General features: G+C 56.0%; 1 protein-coding gene across 1 annotated transcript in view; it reads left to right on the top strand.

Annotated features, from left to right (window-relative positions):
* Positions 1–401: 401 nt before the first annotated feature.
* NOS1 (nitric oxide synthase 1) overlaps positions 402–14,916 on the top strand; it is a 57,630-nt gene continuing 43,115 nt past the window's right edge. Inside the window, exon 1 of the mRNA XM_084539092.1 lies at positions 402–667. The gene's annotated coding sequence lies outside the window, so the exon portion shown is untranslated. The remainder of the gene's footprint in view (positions 668–14,916) is intronic.

The following is a 14,916-nucleotide window of genomic DNA, read 5'->3' as shown; positions in this document are numbered from 1 at the left end:
GCTGCAGCCCGGCACTGCCTGCAGGGCTTCGTCCTCTTTTTTTTTTTTTTCCCCTCCTTAGTCGGGTGTTTGGAACACAAATCCAGCGCCCTCTCATCTTCACCCTGCCTCCTCCAAAACGCACCTGGGCGAGACCCGAAACCGCCAAACGCCTTGAAAATGAGCTGGAAAAATGCAGCTTGTGCGATTTGGGAAGGAGCAGAGCAGCCTGCACCTGCGGAGGTTAAAGTTACTGAATAACCAGTGCCTCCACCACCGGGACCCCTCGGGGCTGTGACGCCCCACGGGTGCTTGCTTTACCCCAAATCACGGGCGATGCCCCCTGCTCCCACCTTTGGGGGCCCCGAGGGGCTGTCGGGCAGATCGGGGTCCCCGGGAGGGCTGCGTGGAGCCGGGCACGGGGAGGGGACGTGGCTGGGCCCCGGCGAGGGCGAATGCCACCGTGGGAAAGCTGGCTGGGGCTGCGCAGCCGGCTCGGCACGGCTCAGCCAGCCCTCCCGCGGCTCTTCTGCAAGCAAGCGCGGTTCGTGGAGCCGCCGGGAGCTTTCTGTCCCCATCTGGACAGCCCCAGGATGCAGCCGGAGCCGTGGAGCCGGTGCGTGGCTTTTGTTCGCTCGTCCTCCCCGCGACGGAGCCCCGCGTGCGGGGGCGCGATGCCGGCGCACAAGTAAGGGTGGGGTGGCCGTGTCGGTGTGGAGAGCCCGTCCGTGGGGTGTCCCCGTTGTCCCTGCATGGCTGGAAAAGGGGGGGAATGGGGGCAGATGTCTGAGCTGTGACTGAGCTGGGAGGTTTCCAGGGGACGCGCAGAGGTGGCGATGCCAGGGCTATGGGGTGGCCGCAGTCGGATGTCCCAAGCGCCCTGTCCCCTGCTGATCCCTTAGCCCAGGAGCTGTGCTGTGGTCGCTTCTCATCTCCAACCCTCTGGGTGCGTGGCTTTTTCCACCCTTGCATTCAAGCTTGCTGTTGGCACAGGGGGCTGCCCTCAGCATCGCTTTGGCTGGCGCAGGACATCGCAGCACCCCTGGCTCTTTGAGCTGTGGGTCCCTCTGCTCCCTCCGGGGTGGCTGTTGCTCTTTTTTTTTGGACCTTCAGCTCTCAATACCCATCCCAAGCCAGCTCTGTGCTGACTCGTGAGCTCGAGCTGGGGTTGGAGAAGCCGAGCAGCACAAAGGCACGGCGGCGGGGGCCTCGTGCAGAGAGCGAAGCTCAGCGGGAGGCATTTCCAGCCCGCGGGGAGGCGGCTGCTCCTTCCCCGAGCTCATCCTGCAACTGCGCCTGCACACAGCTGCGCCGGCTTCCTGGGAAGTCCTATTGATGGCGAAGCAATTCTTAGAGGAGGGGGGGGGACAGCTGAAGTTATCCGGGGCTGCGTGCGGCTGCAGATGCAGGGCTCTTACCCCTCCCCTCCATCTTATTTGAGGGGGGCGTTGGATAACGTGATGAAAAGCTGGAGCCGAAGTCCATCTGCTTCTGACAACCTGAGCGCTCTTTGGCAGCTTCTGAATTCAGAGTTTTTGAATTCCTCAATAATTAGACTTTTTTGGGGAAAAAGAAAAAAAAAAAAAAAGAAAAAAAGGAAAAAACGAAACACAAACCCATCTGGGCTTTTTCATTATGGGAATGAAAAGCCAAGGTGGGTGTGGGAGGGGGAAGGTGGATTTTCATCCTTAGCAACCCAAATCTTGAAATATTACATCAGCGCCGAAGAGGTGTAATTAAGTAGGAAACAAATGAGACCAGCTAATCTGTTTTGCTTGTTTGAGCTTAGCGGAGCGCAGAAAACAAACAGAGGCTGAATGATGAATGAGTCTTTTTTTTTTTCCGCAGGGTTTTGCCTCCCCGAGCCCTGGGGGGGTCAGGCCATGGGGCAGGGAATTTGGCCTCTTTCCCCCGGCACTCGCTGGCCGGTGGCTCGGAGGGCACCCGGCAGGCACCCGGCAGCGCTTGCGTTTTTCCCGTTTCTTGCTTTAATTGGCTGCCTCTCGGAGCCGGCTCCCTTGGACGCCTTCCCGGAGCGGGCGAGGAATGGGGACAGATCCGTGAATTGCTGGGGGGGGGGGCAAGAAAGCTGCAGCCCCATGGGGCCGGTGCCCGTTAGCACGGCAGCCCCGGGAGCTTCCGTGTGTCCCCGGGAGGGTGATCCCAGGGAGATCCCTCAGGATCGGTGTTTCTGCCACCGTGGTGCAGAGAAATGATGCCACCGGGGCCGCTTTGAGCAGCAGAAGCAGGGTGGGTCCCCCACCAACCCTTCGATGGGGACCGATGTAGGTGGCATTTCGCATCCCTTTAAATACCCCAAAGGGCTTTTTGCTGGCTTGGCTGGAGCAGACCTCGTCCCGCCCCAAGCCTGCCGGCTGGGGTTTTGTTTTTTGCCGTGCTTCTGGGCTCCGGCGGTGGCCCGAGGTGCCAGGAGCAGATGGCAGCCATGGGCCGGGCTGGCTCTCAAGCCCCCGCTGCTCCCGGCACGGCGCTGGGCAGCAGCCGCCCGTAACCCCCTCGCTGCCGAGCCGGGGATGGATCTGGGGGGAGTTTTCTGACTGGGATTTTCTTGGGGGGGGTTTCCTTGCACAGCCAGCTCCCCTCTCCGACCCACCGCAGGGCACCTTGCTGTGGATTTCGGTGTGATGCTGTTTGCTGGGTGCACGCTGCAGGCAAATAGGGCTTGGCGGGGTGGCAGCAGGGTGAGTAGGGCCATCCCAGGTGGCACGGCCAAGCCTGGCCACCACCAAGGTGCCAGGCACGACTTTTCATGGTCTTCACCATCAGCACGGGCACACCACGGAGTATTGCAGTGCCCGATGATCCCGGAGGTGTCTGCCCAGGTTAGCATCGCCCCACAACCCCAGGACTCCCTCTGCACCCCTGCCCATGGATCTTTGCCCCTTTGGGTTCATTTTAGGGCTGGTTCAAGCCTCTGGGCTGGGTGCATTGGATCTGCCCCAGTGCCCCCTCTGCCCGCAGCAGGAGGATGTGGGGCCCCTGGCTTCATTGCGCTCCCTCCCCGCCCTCCCTTGGCCTCCCCTGCGAGAGCGACATTGCACCTCCTGCCCCCGGAGGGGCTGGGAAATTGGGAAGCGGCCAAAATGAAACAAGTTTTCCCCTCCCCTCCTGGGTGACAATTTCAGCCCCGCGGGAGCTCTGCGGCCACCAACTCCCGCAGCCCCGGCCAGGAGCGCCCGCGAAGGTCGAGCTCCTGCTGCCACAAGCACGAGTACTGGCCCTATTATCATTATTGCATTTCTGTTTTATTTTTTTTTCCTCTGGTGCTGCTCGTTCGCAGGCACTGCAGCCGGCTGAGTTGTTTCAGCCGTGTTGTGGCCCTCTCGGAGCAATAAGAGTGTCTCTGGAAGAGAAAATTGAGCAGCTCGGTAGCAGGCGGTGTCCTCCTTGCCGAGCGAGAGTGTTTATCCTTCTCGTCTTGTTTCAGATGAATAAATTTGCCAGACAGCAATGATATTAGCCCGGTCTCAAAGACTTTATCAATTTGCAGTTGTCTCTCCGATGATAGTTTTTTTTTTTTATTGAACTGTCTGAGATGATTTCCAAAGAGAGGGCTGCAATTTAAACTATTAAGTAATTTGGGAGAGCAATTAGTGTTAATCTGGAAACTCCCTGTGTTGCTCCCGAATAAATCAACCTCTCAGTGAGAGCCGTGCTGAAAGAGCCCGTGCTGATTTATGCGAAGGGCAGGGGGGAAGGCTTTCGGTATGGAAAACAACAAGGAGCAAGTTTGTTTTCTGGAAAACTTTAACAGGAAGGTGCTGGGGTTCAGAGGGACCGGGGACGTGTGGGAACGGAGCTGTGCTGCTCACACGTCGGGTCCCAGAGGTGTTGCATGGTGTGGTCAGCTGGAGCTGCTGGAGGTGATGCCTCTCCTCCCCTTCTGCTCAAAACCAGCCAGCAAAGCCGGGTGTGAGGTCTCCAAAAATGACACTAAGCTGTGCAAGCAGCCTCTTTTTGCCTAGAGCGAGCCCAAATTTCCCATGTTCCTGCTTCTCCTGGCATCCCCATGGGGCTCCTCTTCCCCTGCTCGCTTTTGGGCAGCAGGAGCCCAGCTCCACAGCTTGGGAGCTCGGTGGTCTCCTCTGGATGAGCTCCTGTGTGGCTGTGTCTGGACACTATTTGTCCTTGCAAGTGTTAAATAGAGGGGAATCGTCCCTTTTGCCTTTCCTTTTGCTCATACAGCCCAGGAAGCTGTAGACTTGGCTGAGATAAACCATGGTTCATCCCCTGGTCCACCAGGGCCTCCAGGTCCTTTTCCCCAGAGCTGCTCTCCAGCCTTTTGGGCCCAGCCTGCCCAGATACTGGGGTCTCCTCTCCTAGCAGCTAGATGGGGGCTTTGCCTTTTGGCTCCCCGAGCTCCATGGGGCTGTTTCTCCAGCCCTGCCTTCTGATATCATCTGAAAGCGTTCCGAGACTGCGCTCTGTCCTCAGTTAATTTACTTATCCAATCTTCATTCCACCAGTTTGACCACAAGAATATAATGGGAGACAATCAAAAGCCTTGCCCAGGGGAAGTTATACAACTGGCACAGCTCTTCCCCTGTCCGCGGAGCCAGTTCTCTCACCCTGAAGGCGATCGGGTCTGCTGGCCGTGACTTACACCTGATAAATCCCTGCTGGCAGTTCCCAACCGCTCTTGTCCATCGTGGGTGGAAACAGCTGCCAGGAGGATTTGCTCCATCACCTTCACAGGCAAGGCAAGCAGCTTGTGCTTCCCTAGATCCTCCTTGCTCTGGGTATCACCCATCATTATCCGCATTTATCCTGTCCTCTGGAAACTGCCCTGATCCCCAAAATCAGACAGTAGCAGCCCAGCAGGGAAGGGCAAACATCACAGCCCCCACCTCTCCTGGCTCCCCCGGGTCACCCCAGGGCAGGTATTTTTGTCTGCATGACGCCAGCTGGAGAGCCCCCACCTCTCCTGGAGCTGCTTCTGTTTGGAGCTACTGCTGGTTGCTGGTGGCTGCTGCTTCCCCACTCAAATACCTCAATAATCCGCCGAGGGACCTCACATCTCCCTTTCTTTCTTCTTTTTTTCTTTTTCTAAAACAATTAGCTTGGCTCATGCCCTCTGCAATACATCAATTAATACAAGCTGAGGCAGTAAATTAAAGGGAAACAGGAACAACTATGCTGGGATTAGGTCACTGAAACTATAAACTTTGGAACAAATCAGATTTCCTTGGGAAGGGAAATGGACAGCGGTGATATGTCAAAAGTGAGATGAGACAGGCTCTGAGCAACTTTCCACTTGGATGCTGGATGCCAGAACTTCTTCCCCAGGGAAGTTCGGGCTGCCAGACCCTGCTGCTCCTGGTAAACGCTTGGATGGCAAAACAAACAAACAAGCAGGAGGCGAGAGAGGACGGGAGGGAGGGTGGGGGGCAGCTGTGCGCCTGCCTCGGGTGGTGGGAGATGTATGGGCTGGGCCTAAGGGGTCGGGGAAGGCAGGGATGCCTTGGAGCTCCTTCTTGTCCTGGTCTCAGGCATCACGTGGAGCCGCTGGTTCTCTAAAATACAAGAACCTGCACGAGAGGACTTGGGAAAAGCTGCCTTATGCCTGTGAAGCAGGTCCAGGACTAAAGGCTTGTTCCTTCTCCGTGGCTGTTCTGCAAACAGGACTTGTGAGGAGCCAACGCTGCCTTCAGCTCGGGGAAAAGGAACCCAAACTCTCAGGGTGTGAAAGGAGAAGGGGCCACTGGTGGCTCCTGTCTTGGGCAGTGCCTTGGGCATCTTGTTGTGGAGGATCACTGCACCTAAAAGACAGGGAAACCGAGGCACTCAGCAGCGATATGCGTTGGGCATAGTCACAGACCAAGGCTGGCAATAGCTTCCTAAAGTGGCGGCTGATGGATTCAGTGCCCAGGAAGGCTTCTTCCATGTAGCTGGTCTCTCTTTGATCAAAACCAAACCCACAGCACAAGCAGGAGGCACATGCGGGCACATGGCTCCTCTGCCTCCTGCAGGCAAAGCCCTGGAGGTTTGTGGCACTTCCCTTAGGGATGGTTTCTTGGCCTTTAACCCATCTCCAAATTGTATTGTGAAAAAAAGAAAAAAAAATCAAGCTGGAAAGGTCACTTCTGTGGCAGAAGCAGCTGTTATGGCATAGGGATAAATGCAAAGGAATATTTATTCCTTCCTGCTGGGTTCCTCTAATTGCATCTCCAGGCCTCACTGCCAGCCAGATGTCCTGGGACAAGCCCCACGTCGCCTCCTCTGCCATGGCTGGTGCTCTTGGATGCTGTACTTGGTTGTGCTAGAAGGTCAGATTTGTGCATTCCCAGCTTGCCAAGCAGGGTTTCTGTCCCATACGGCGCTGATTGGAGCAATGCTGGGAAGGGTGATGGTGCTCAGGAGTCCCTGCAGAAGACCCAGAGGAGAGCAAAGCACTGCTCTGGCTCAGGCTGCAGCCGCAGGGGGGAAAAAACCCTCCCAAAGCACAAAGTGATGGGGATAATGGTGATTTCTGCACTGAGCAAGCAAGAGCATCTTTGCCATGGCATGATGGCACGATGCAGGTGGTCGCTGCCCATCCTCTGTGGGACAGACAGACAGACAGACAGACAGGCTGGGAGCACTGAGAGGAGGGAAATCAACCCTCACTCGCCCAAGAGCATCCTCCTACTCCCCATGACTTGAGGCTGGTGGGAGGCTAACACCGGTCTTTGCAACCCCCCTCCAGTGCTCTCGCCAGCAGGGATGCTCACAGCCCATGCACGCTCGTTAGCCACATCAGCACTTCTGCCCTTTCAGCCTCTTGCTCGATTTTTGGCTTGGCTGAGACCCTGCAGACTGAATTACACCCTGTGTGTGTGAGCAAAGCTCTCCCTGCTCTGGGCTCTGCATCATCCCTCCCTCTTCACCCCTCGCCTTGTCGTTGGGATTAATGCAAAGCCCCCGAGGTCCCCAAGCCTTCCCTGGAGCATCCTTTGCTGGGCTCATGGCTCCGACCCCTGGCAATTAACCCTGCCCACGCAGCTTCGTTAGCAGCCCTGCGAAGGTCCCTCCACCTGCAGACAAAAGTCTTGCTAATGATGGAAGCATCTCGTGGAGGAGCTGGAACAGCGTGGGAGCTGCGGGGACAGCGATGCGGTGCTCTGTTAAAATAAAAACAGCCCTGCCTGGCCCTTTTATCTGCAGCAGTAATGAGGTTTCTCAGCCACCCCAGCTCCCTCGGAGCATCCAAGTCGGGAGCTGATTCTCTGAGCTCCTTGTGGTGGGGCTGGAGGGGCTCCAACACCTCCCAGCCTCCCACATCTGGCTGGGGAGGGACCGCAATGGGACCAGGCTGAGGTCCTGGGGTCCTATACCTGCATGTGGTGGGGCTCTGCGGTGCCAAAAGCTGCCCGTAGCAGGTGTGCAGTGGAGTAAGGAACTGGTGAGAATATGATCTCGGTGAATTGCTTTGGCTGAAGCAAACAAGGTGCAGGTGGAAGGCAAGGGTTTGTTGCACCCCCAAAAGCTCTTCCGAGCAAATCCTTCCCAGACTTTGCACCCTTCCTCGCGAGGTGCAGCAGGACGTTGTGGAGCCCTGTGGAGGGATGCCACTGGGATGATTTGTGGTGTCTCTGCCAGTTGCTGTGGGCTGCATTTCGCAGTGCTCCTGCCGTGCTGTGTGCCCCGAGCTGCTGGGACCGCGCTCGCTTTTCTCTCCGTGTGCCAGCCGGCGCGGTGATGAAGCGCTGGGAGCTGCTTTGCGGCGACAGGCAGATGTTCAGCCCCCGTGAAATCACAGAGGTGTGCTTTCATACATGGTGCTGCACCTGATTTATTGCCCTTTCACTGCCTCTTCCTCATACTGAATGGGGACAGGGATGGGAGAAGCGACGAGGTTTCAGCACCACCGAAGGCAAAACCTGATCTTGGCTGTTCTGGTGGCTCCTTTTAACTTGGTTTCTTTCCTGATCTTCTCCTCTGAATATTTTTTTTTCCTAAACCCTCCTACCCTCTTAAAGACAGAGAGCCGATCCCAGTAAACATGCTAAGTGTGACGCCAACCCAAAACCTGTGTTCCCGTAGCCTCCAAGACTGATATCAGGGGACCCTCAACCACTGTATATGAATGTCTCAGGTGGTAACCTTCATGCATCAGAAGCTGCTGCTGGTGTGTAGCAGAATGTGTCCCGATGTATTTCTGAGGCTGATACCCCTGGATCCTCCACAGGATCTAACTTACACTGCTGGGTGCAGAGCCCTAAAGCTGGGAAAAGCCAAATCATCAAGGCAGAGAGGGGTCTGCAGCTGCAGGCAGGCAGGGCTCGGTCCCCTCCATCCTCTCCATCTTTCCTTCTTTGGGTCCACCTCAATTTGGGGTTTCTGCGGTCGCTTGGTGTTTTCTGGGGTCCTCGAGATGTTGGGAGTGGAGACGACTGCAGCGCGATCGGGAGGTTCAGACGCTGGCTAATCCTGTTAGGAAGGCAGTGGTTATTGCAGGGCTTCCAGTGGGACCTGCTAAATGAGCCGTAATTCTCTAATGTGATTTCCTTTTCCCGGCCAGACTAAATGTTCTTGGCCACTGGGAATAAAAGGCTGAAAAAAAAAAAGAAAAAAAAAAAAAAAAGAGAGAGAGAGAGAAAAAAAAAAAAAAAAAAAAAAACATGGGGAGGGGGAAGCCTGTCCAAGGCCCTGTCAATCTTGATCGTATCAAGGAAGCGAAGAGCTCTCAGATGTGGCTGTTTATTGCAGCTCACTTCTGCGCCCCGTGAGCGCAGCAAGGGCTGTAGGTTGCCCCGTGCTCCTCCGCAGGGGGTTGATAGGACCCCGGGAGCAAGAAAAACACATTCGAGGTTGTGATATCTCTCCAAAATTCTGCACAGGCGAGAGAGGCTGCTTTATGAGCCAGCAGGAAGCTGGAGAGGGAAGGGGAAGCAGGCTGCGGAGCTAGCGAGGAGAAAACATTCCCCGGGAAAAAAAAAAACAGTGATTTCTTTGTGAGAAAGCTGAATCGCGCGAAAAAGCATCCAAAGTGGGTTTTGTTCTGCCTTACAGCTACAAGGGGGAGAGCAAGCAGGCTCCTGCTCTTCCCCACGGGGTCCCTGGGGGATGTCTGCAGTGCCCAGGTCCTGGGAGGGATGCGTCGGGGCCACCTGCCCCGTGCCGCCTCTGGACACCCCACCTGGGAAGCTGCCAAATGGGAGGTGTCGCCAAACTTCCCAAATTGCCCTCATTTCCTCCCCCAGAAGAGGAACCAGCATGGGGCAGGGCTGGCTTCTTGCTTCAGTGCCCGGGGGTGGGCTCTGCTGGGGAGCGTTTTGGGGCTGGGAGCTGCCCGTGCAGAGCAGGCAGCGATCCCCCTGCTGCCACGGGGCGTTTTGGATCACTTCTTTCTCAATCGTGACCTTACTTTGGTTTTTTTCCTTTCTTTCTGGTCTTTCTTTTGGAGTGTCTGATGCTGATTTATTGCTAAATGACAAACAGAAGCTTTTGCTCTGCCAAATGTTGGGCTGGGCTGCTCCGGCTGCGGCCGGCGTCTCGGGGCGAGCGCTTTCCAGCCTCCCCCTGCTTGGGAGGCACGATGTTCCTCCAGCCTCGTGGGGAAAACCCTGAGCCCTGTCCCTCACCCAGAAGTCTGGTTAGGGAAAAGAAAGGCTCTGAGGCTTTTTCTCTGCTTTTTAAAATGAGGGTGATACAGGTATTTCAGCTGACCCCTGTCCCTTTGCATGCCTCAGTTTCCCCATCTGTAAAAGAGGGGCTGGGGAGATGGGTGTCAGTTTTCTGGCATTACATAGGGTAGTGCTTCATGGGACCAAGGTGGCCTCTCTGTTCCTTAGGCTATTTTTCCTGTTTGCAGTGGTTTTGGCCTCAAAATTCCCCCTCAGGCTGTGTGGGTGGGTGCCTCCGGCTCTGAACCCAGAGTCCGTTCCCAGCACATCAGCCCTGCTCTTGCTGCAAAAAAAAAAAACTCACACAAGGAGGGGAAGGTGATGCTGCTAAAAATAAAACAAACACCTGAATGTTTGTAGGATGCCAGCTCTCCTGGTATCTTCTGAGCACCTCTGGGCCCCAAATTGTCCCATAGTGGTCTCTGCAGGGCAGAAAAAGTGGGTTGGGATGGGGAGGGAGCAGCAGGTTGGGCTGCCCTGGTCCAAAGCCGAGGTGGGACATGTGGCAGAGGACAAATATCTAGAGGAGTCACACCAACAACCCAATTTCTGCTGCCAAAGGGCTTCTGCTGACAGTGTGACCATGATGGGACCATGCACTTGGTCCACTGTATGGCCCCAGGGAGGGGGGCACAGCAGGGGCTGGTGTTTGGGCTGAAATCCATGGGGAGGGGAACATCAGGAAACATCTCAGCCCCAGGGAGGGTCCCACACCTTGTCAGAGCCCTCAGAGCACAGTGACACCTGTGCTAACGAAACAGGTGACACCGCAGAGCTGCTTCCCTCTAATTACTGGGGTTGGCCTGGGGAGCCTGCAAGTAGAGGTGCTGAGATGAGCCAGGATCTGTCTGTGGGGAGCCTTCTGCAGCAGGACCTGGAGGGCTCGTGGGTAAGTGAATCACCAGGCTGGGGTAGCCAAAAAGCTGTAAATTGCTCTAAAAACTCCCCAAAGCCATGAGCTCGGGGGCTCGGCATGTTAAATCCTGCATTAGGTTTGCTGGCTTGAAGCGATGCAGGGCACAGGAGGGCTGGCAGGATCTGGCCTTGGTTGGGTTTGGGGGGCTCCGTTTCCTCCTTTTCCTGCTCTTGAGGAGCGATTTGGTGGCAAGGGGAACGAATTGTCTACAGTGGAGGTGAAGTGTTGCAATCGTGCTGTTTTTTAGGGCAGCCAGCTCCTCTCCAGCAAACAGTGTTTAACTTTGCTTTGGTTTAACTGGGAGAAGCTACTTAATACCTCTAAATTACAGCAGCCTTTCAATATCCCATTAAAGTCATTCCAGAAATAAATCTGAATTCCTGGCATTGCTTCTGCAAACTTCTCACCAGTTGGTGGGAAGGCTGAGCGCCGTATTTCTTTTGTTTGTGGGGAGAAAAGGAGAAAAAAAAAATGAAAAAGGCCGAGCTCTGTGTCCCCTGTTGTTGTTTTTATCCCTTTTTGGGGAGTTTCTGACTCACGCATTTGGGCTGGGGCAGATCCTTGGGCACTGCTTGGCTGGGGCTGGAGGATGCTGATTCAGAGGTGCGTGACCGACGTGCATGTCCAGGTGTATGCACTGGCGTGCATTTGTTGGAGCTGTGATTTGGGGGCTGGGACCAGCCTTTCACATTGTCACCTTCCCCCTGGTCTCTGCAGCTGGGCTGCCCTGCTTTTAGGGGTGAGTGGGATGAAGGGGCCACACTTCTCCTCGTGGGAGGCTTGAAATGCTCTGCTTTATTCCAGTGAGGGTGGAGAGGGAGCCTGCAGCATCCCTGCTCCCCCCCAGCCATCTCTGTATCCCACCAGGGGCTTTGCTGGTGGGTAGCGGAATATCTCTGCCATTTTTCCTTGCTGCTCTTTTTCTGCTAGCGGGGTCTTTTTTGGAAATTAAGGACTCAACAGCAGCTGTTTCTCCGCTTTTGGGTTTCGCTTTGTGTTCTTTTTTGCTGTGAATGCTTTGCAGATTTGGCTTATCAGCCTTGTCAGCCTGCTTCAGCCCCTCCGCTCCCCGCCCCTCCCCTATTTACCCAGGGCGCTGGCTGAGGCAGGGCCCTTTCCTGTGTTTGTCACTACCCACCCCGAGGTCCCCCGGCGATAACTTTTAGCTTGAGATTAAGGATTTGGGGCTTTTAGAAAGAGCCTTTAACCTACAGCCCTCTGCGACGTGTGGCTTAATAGAAATAACACCCTAAACATACTGTTAGGGGTTGGCACAAAGTGATTTTCCAGTGTGGGGTCACCCCCATAGCTGATCTGAAGGGGAAAAGGCAGCGTCTGGGGGCTCCTAGAAGGGAAGGGGCTCGAGACAGGGACTCGGAGGGTATAAAACACTGAGGGCTGGCTGCTTTTCTCTAGCTTTAATGATCTCAATTCTGCTGATTTCGGTGGAGTCGTGTAGCTCTGCCGCTGCTGAGCATCTGCCCCCAAACTTCCAGCTGCTCGCGGATGCCTCAGACACTTGTGTTTAAAAACAGTGTTTGCATCTGAATAACCCAGAAGTAACTCGAGCCGGTTCCAGCATGCGAAGCGAGGGCTCAAAGCAGTTTTTTCATCTGTTCAAATTAGACCCTGGATTTACAAGGCGTCCTTGAGCTTTGGTGCGTTTGTCAGACCTCCAGCGCGTCCTTAAAGCGACGATGAAAACAATCCCGGTTTTGATGGGGAGGTGGGGATGGTGCTGCGGGAGACGTGATGCTGTGGCTCTGAAAGGCAGGAGCCTCGCATTTTGAAGTACAAGGGAAAGAAACGCGAGGGAAGACAGACAGGTACTTCTCTGCCCTGTAATAGTGATGAAACATTAATTCATCCCCCTGGAATTTCTTGTTTGTGAGCTCCCATAATTTCATTTCTTTGGTGTCTGTATGAAGCTTGAGTTTAATGCCAGAAGCCAAATACTCTTCGACTAATATCTTTTTATTAGATTTTGTGTGTGTGTGCATGCCCACGCGTACGTGTGAGGGAGAGATCACCCTTTATAACCCACTTTACACCATCGGAGGTGGCGAGATGCGCTCGGGAAGACTTCCCAGCAGCACGTTTAACAACACAGCCCACGGTGCAGGGAGGCTGAAGGCGTGTGTTTGGCTCTCGGGTGGGTTTCCCCAGCATTTTTCCCCAAAACGTGTCCAGCAGCTTGCCCAGCTGGGGGACTTCCCAGGCCCTCCGGAGCCGCTCTGCTCGGGGAGGGCAGCAACCGTGAAGGCTCACTGCCACCCATAGGCAAGCGCCAGCATCCGCACTCGCTCTAAACTGGAGCACACACAGACAGACAATCCTGGGATTTGTCCCAAATCGCTGCAGCCTCGGTGCCAGACCCCCCTCTCAGCTGGTGTGTGTGTGTGTGTGTGTGTGTGTGTGTGCGTGCCATTACATCGGCTCCTTAAGCTTCGGTATAAATATGTTTAGCCCTTTCTTTATTCCCGCCGCCGTAATCCCTCGAACGCGTTTCGGGTGGCATAGAAATAGCAGCCGAATAACTCCAGCGTGGCGGCTGCTGTGTGTGTGTGCGTGATCCCTGCCGGCTCCCCAGCACCTCCGAGCTCCAGGAGCAGCATTTTTGGCACCCCCCCCGAGCCCACGGCTCCCGGCAGAGGTGGGTGAAGGCGAGCGGAGGGGAGGTGAACCCAGAGCAGAGGGGGGAAAGGAAACTTGGGGGAGCACGAGCTGCTTGGTTTATATTTGGCTTCTATAAGCGCCGGGAGCATATGGCTGGAGGCAAACAGCACTGAGCTGATTTCCGACAGAGGGGGAGCTGGGCGAGGGGCAGGGCAGGGGCTGCGCCCCCCTCCCGAGATGCTTTTGGGGGTAACTCGCTCGGTGGCACCACCAGTGTTTGGTCCTTGCTGTAAAAAGGGACGTGACTTCCATGGATGAGGTGTGGGGGCACTTCTCCCGGGCACGGATGTCTTTTCTGTGACTCTGAGCTCCCCAGGCAGGATGAGGCAGGATTACAGCAACGTGCTCCCTATGGAGAAACCGTGTGTACGAGTGCTCTTTGCTGGAGGAAGGGAGGTGCAAATATTTGTTGGCAAGCCAGGAGCCAGGAATGGGCTCCCTGGGTGCAGAGGGGCTGGAGAAGGTGGTGAGAAACCTTCTCCACCCCCAGGTCAAGCTCTGGCCCGTGGGCTGTTGGTGAACCTCCTAATTAGAAGAAAAGGCTGCCTGGGGCTGCTCTCGGTCTCAGGGGGATGGTGGGACACACACAGGCCAGCAGCCCCCTTCTGACACTGGTGCTGTGCTCCTGGCTTCAGGGGCTCCTGCAAAGCCCCGGCTGATACAGAAGTGAGCATCACTCCATTAAGTTTTACGCAGGAGAAGCACGTGCTGCAATGCCCTGGCGAGGTGGTGGCCCGTGGACGAGCTCAGCTCCTTCCTCCAGCCCTAAAAGCAGCCGTGAGCCTTGGGGTTTGGGGCTGGTGGAGAGGTTCTGGGGTCCTGCCATGGAGCAGCTCCAGAGTGCGCCCACAGGTGCCTGCATGGCACAGCCCTGTCCAGTTTTTCTGAGCATCTCCAGCACCAGGCTCAATAATGTGAGCCCAAAAAGGAGAATCCCTTGGGCTTCTCTCAGACTGGACTGAAGGTGACGATTTTCAGCCTGGGACCGGGTCGTGAAGCCTTTCTTCATCTGTGTGCACCCACCCCGTGCCGCTCATCCCTCCGCGGGGCAGGTTTCCCTACCCGATGGAGCAGAGCAGGCATCGCTTGGTAGCTTGCTATTAAATTAGTCCTCCTGCATCTAAACAGGCATAATTATGTTTTCATTAGCCCCAGACAGCGCGTTACAGCTTGATAGATGTGTAGTGTGAGGAGCAGGGGGCACAGCCCCCTTCCCGCTGCCTTCTCCCCTTCGCCACCTCCGCAAGGAGTCCCCGGGGGAGGAAGGGGGCTGCTGCTCCCCTCTCCCCTGGGGGGAATTTTTGCAATCGAGCTGCCCCCTGTGATGTGCTGGGGTTCACTTGGGAGCCCCCCGAGAGGCAGCAGGGCCGGTGGCTGGCTCCTGGGGCAGCCGTGGCAGCGAGCCGGGGCCAGGCTGGAGCTGCACGGCCACGCTCCCGGGGGAGCAGCCTCTGGGGTCTGGAGGGGGGGGGGGGAAAGCTGCAAGCAGGTGAGCCTCCTGCTCCTGCCCGCGAGCCCGGTGGGGTTTATATAATATTATATATCTATAATTCGGTGTTTGTTGTTGCCATGGGAATGAGCACAATTGCAAAGCCTGAAGACTGATGTCAAGCCTGGGTCTGCACTGGGCCGTAGCAGGGGCAGGTACAGAGTCAGGAGGGGAGCCGGGGCGAGGGGGAGCCCCCCCCCGTGCACCCCCACCATGGCAGAGGCTCGGGG

The sequence above is a fragment of the Aythya ferina genome (genome assembly GCF_964211825.1).
Source record: "Aythya ferina genome assembly, chromosome: 17".
Classification (NCBI taxonomy): Eukaryota; Metazoa; Chordata; class Aves; order Anseriformes; family Anatidae; genus Aythya; species Aythya ferina.
The sequence above is the reverse complement of the archived record's forward strand: the minus strand, read 5'-3'. Positions and strand labels throughout refer to the sequence as shown.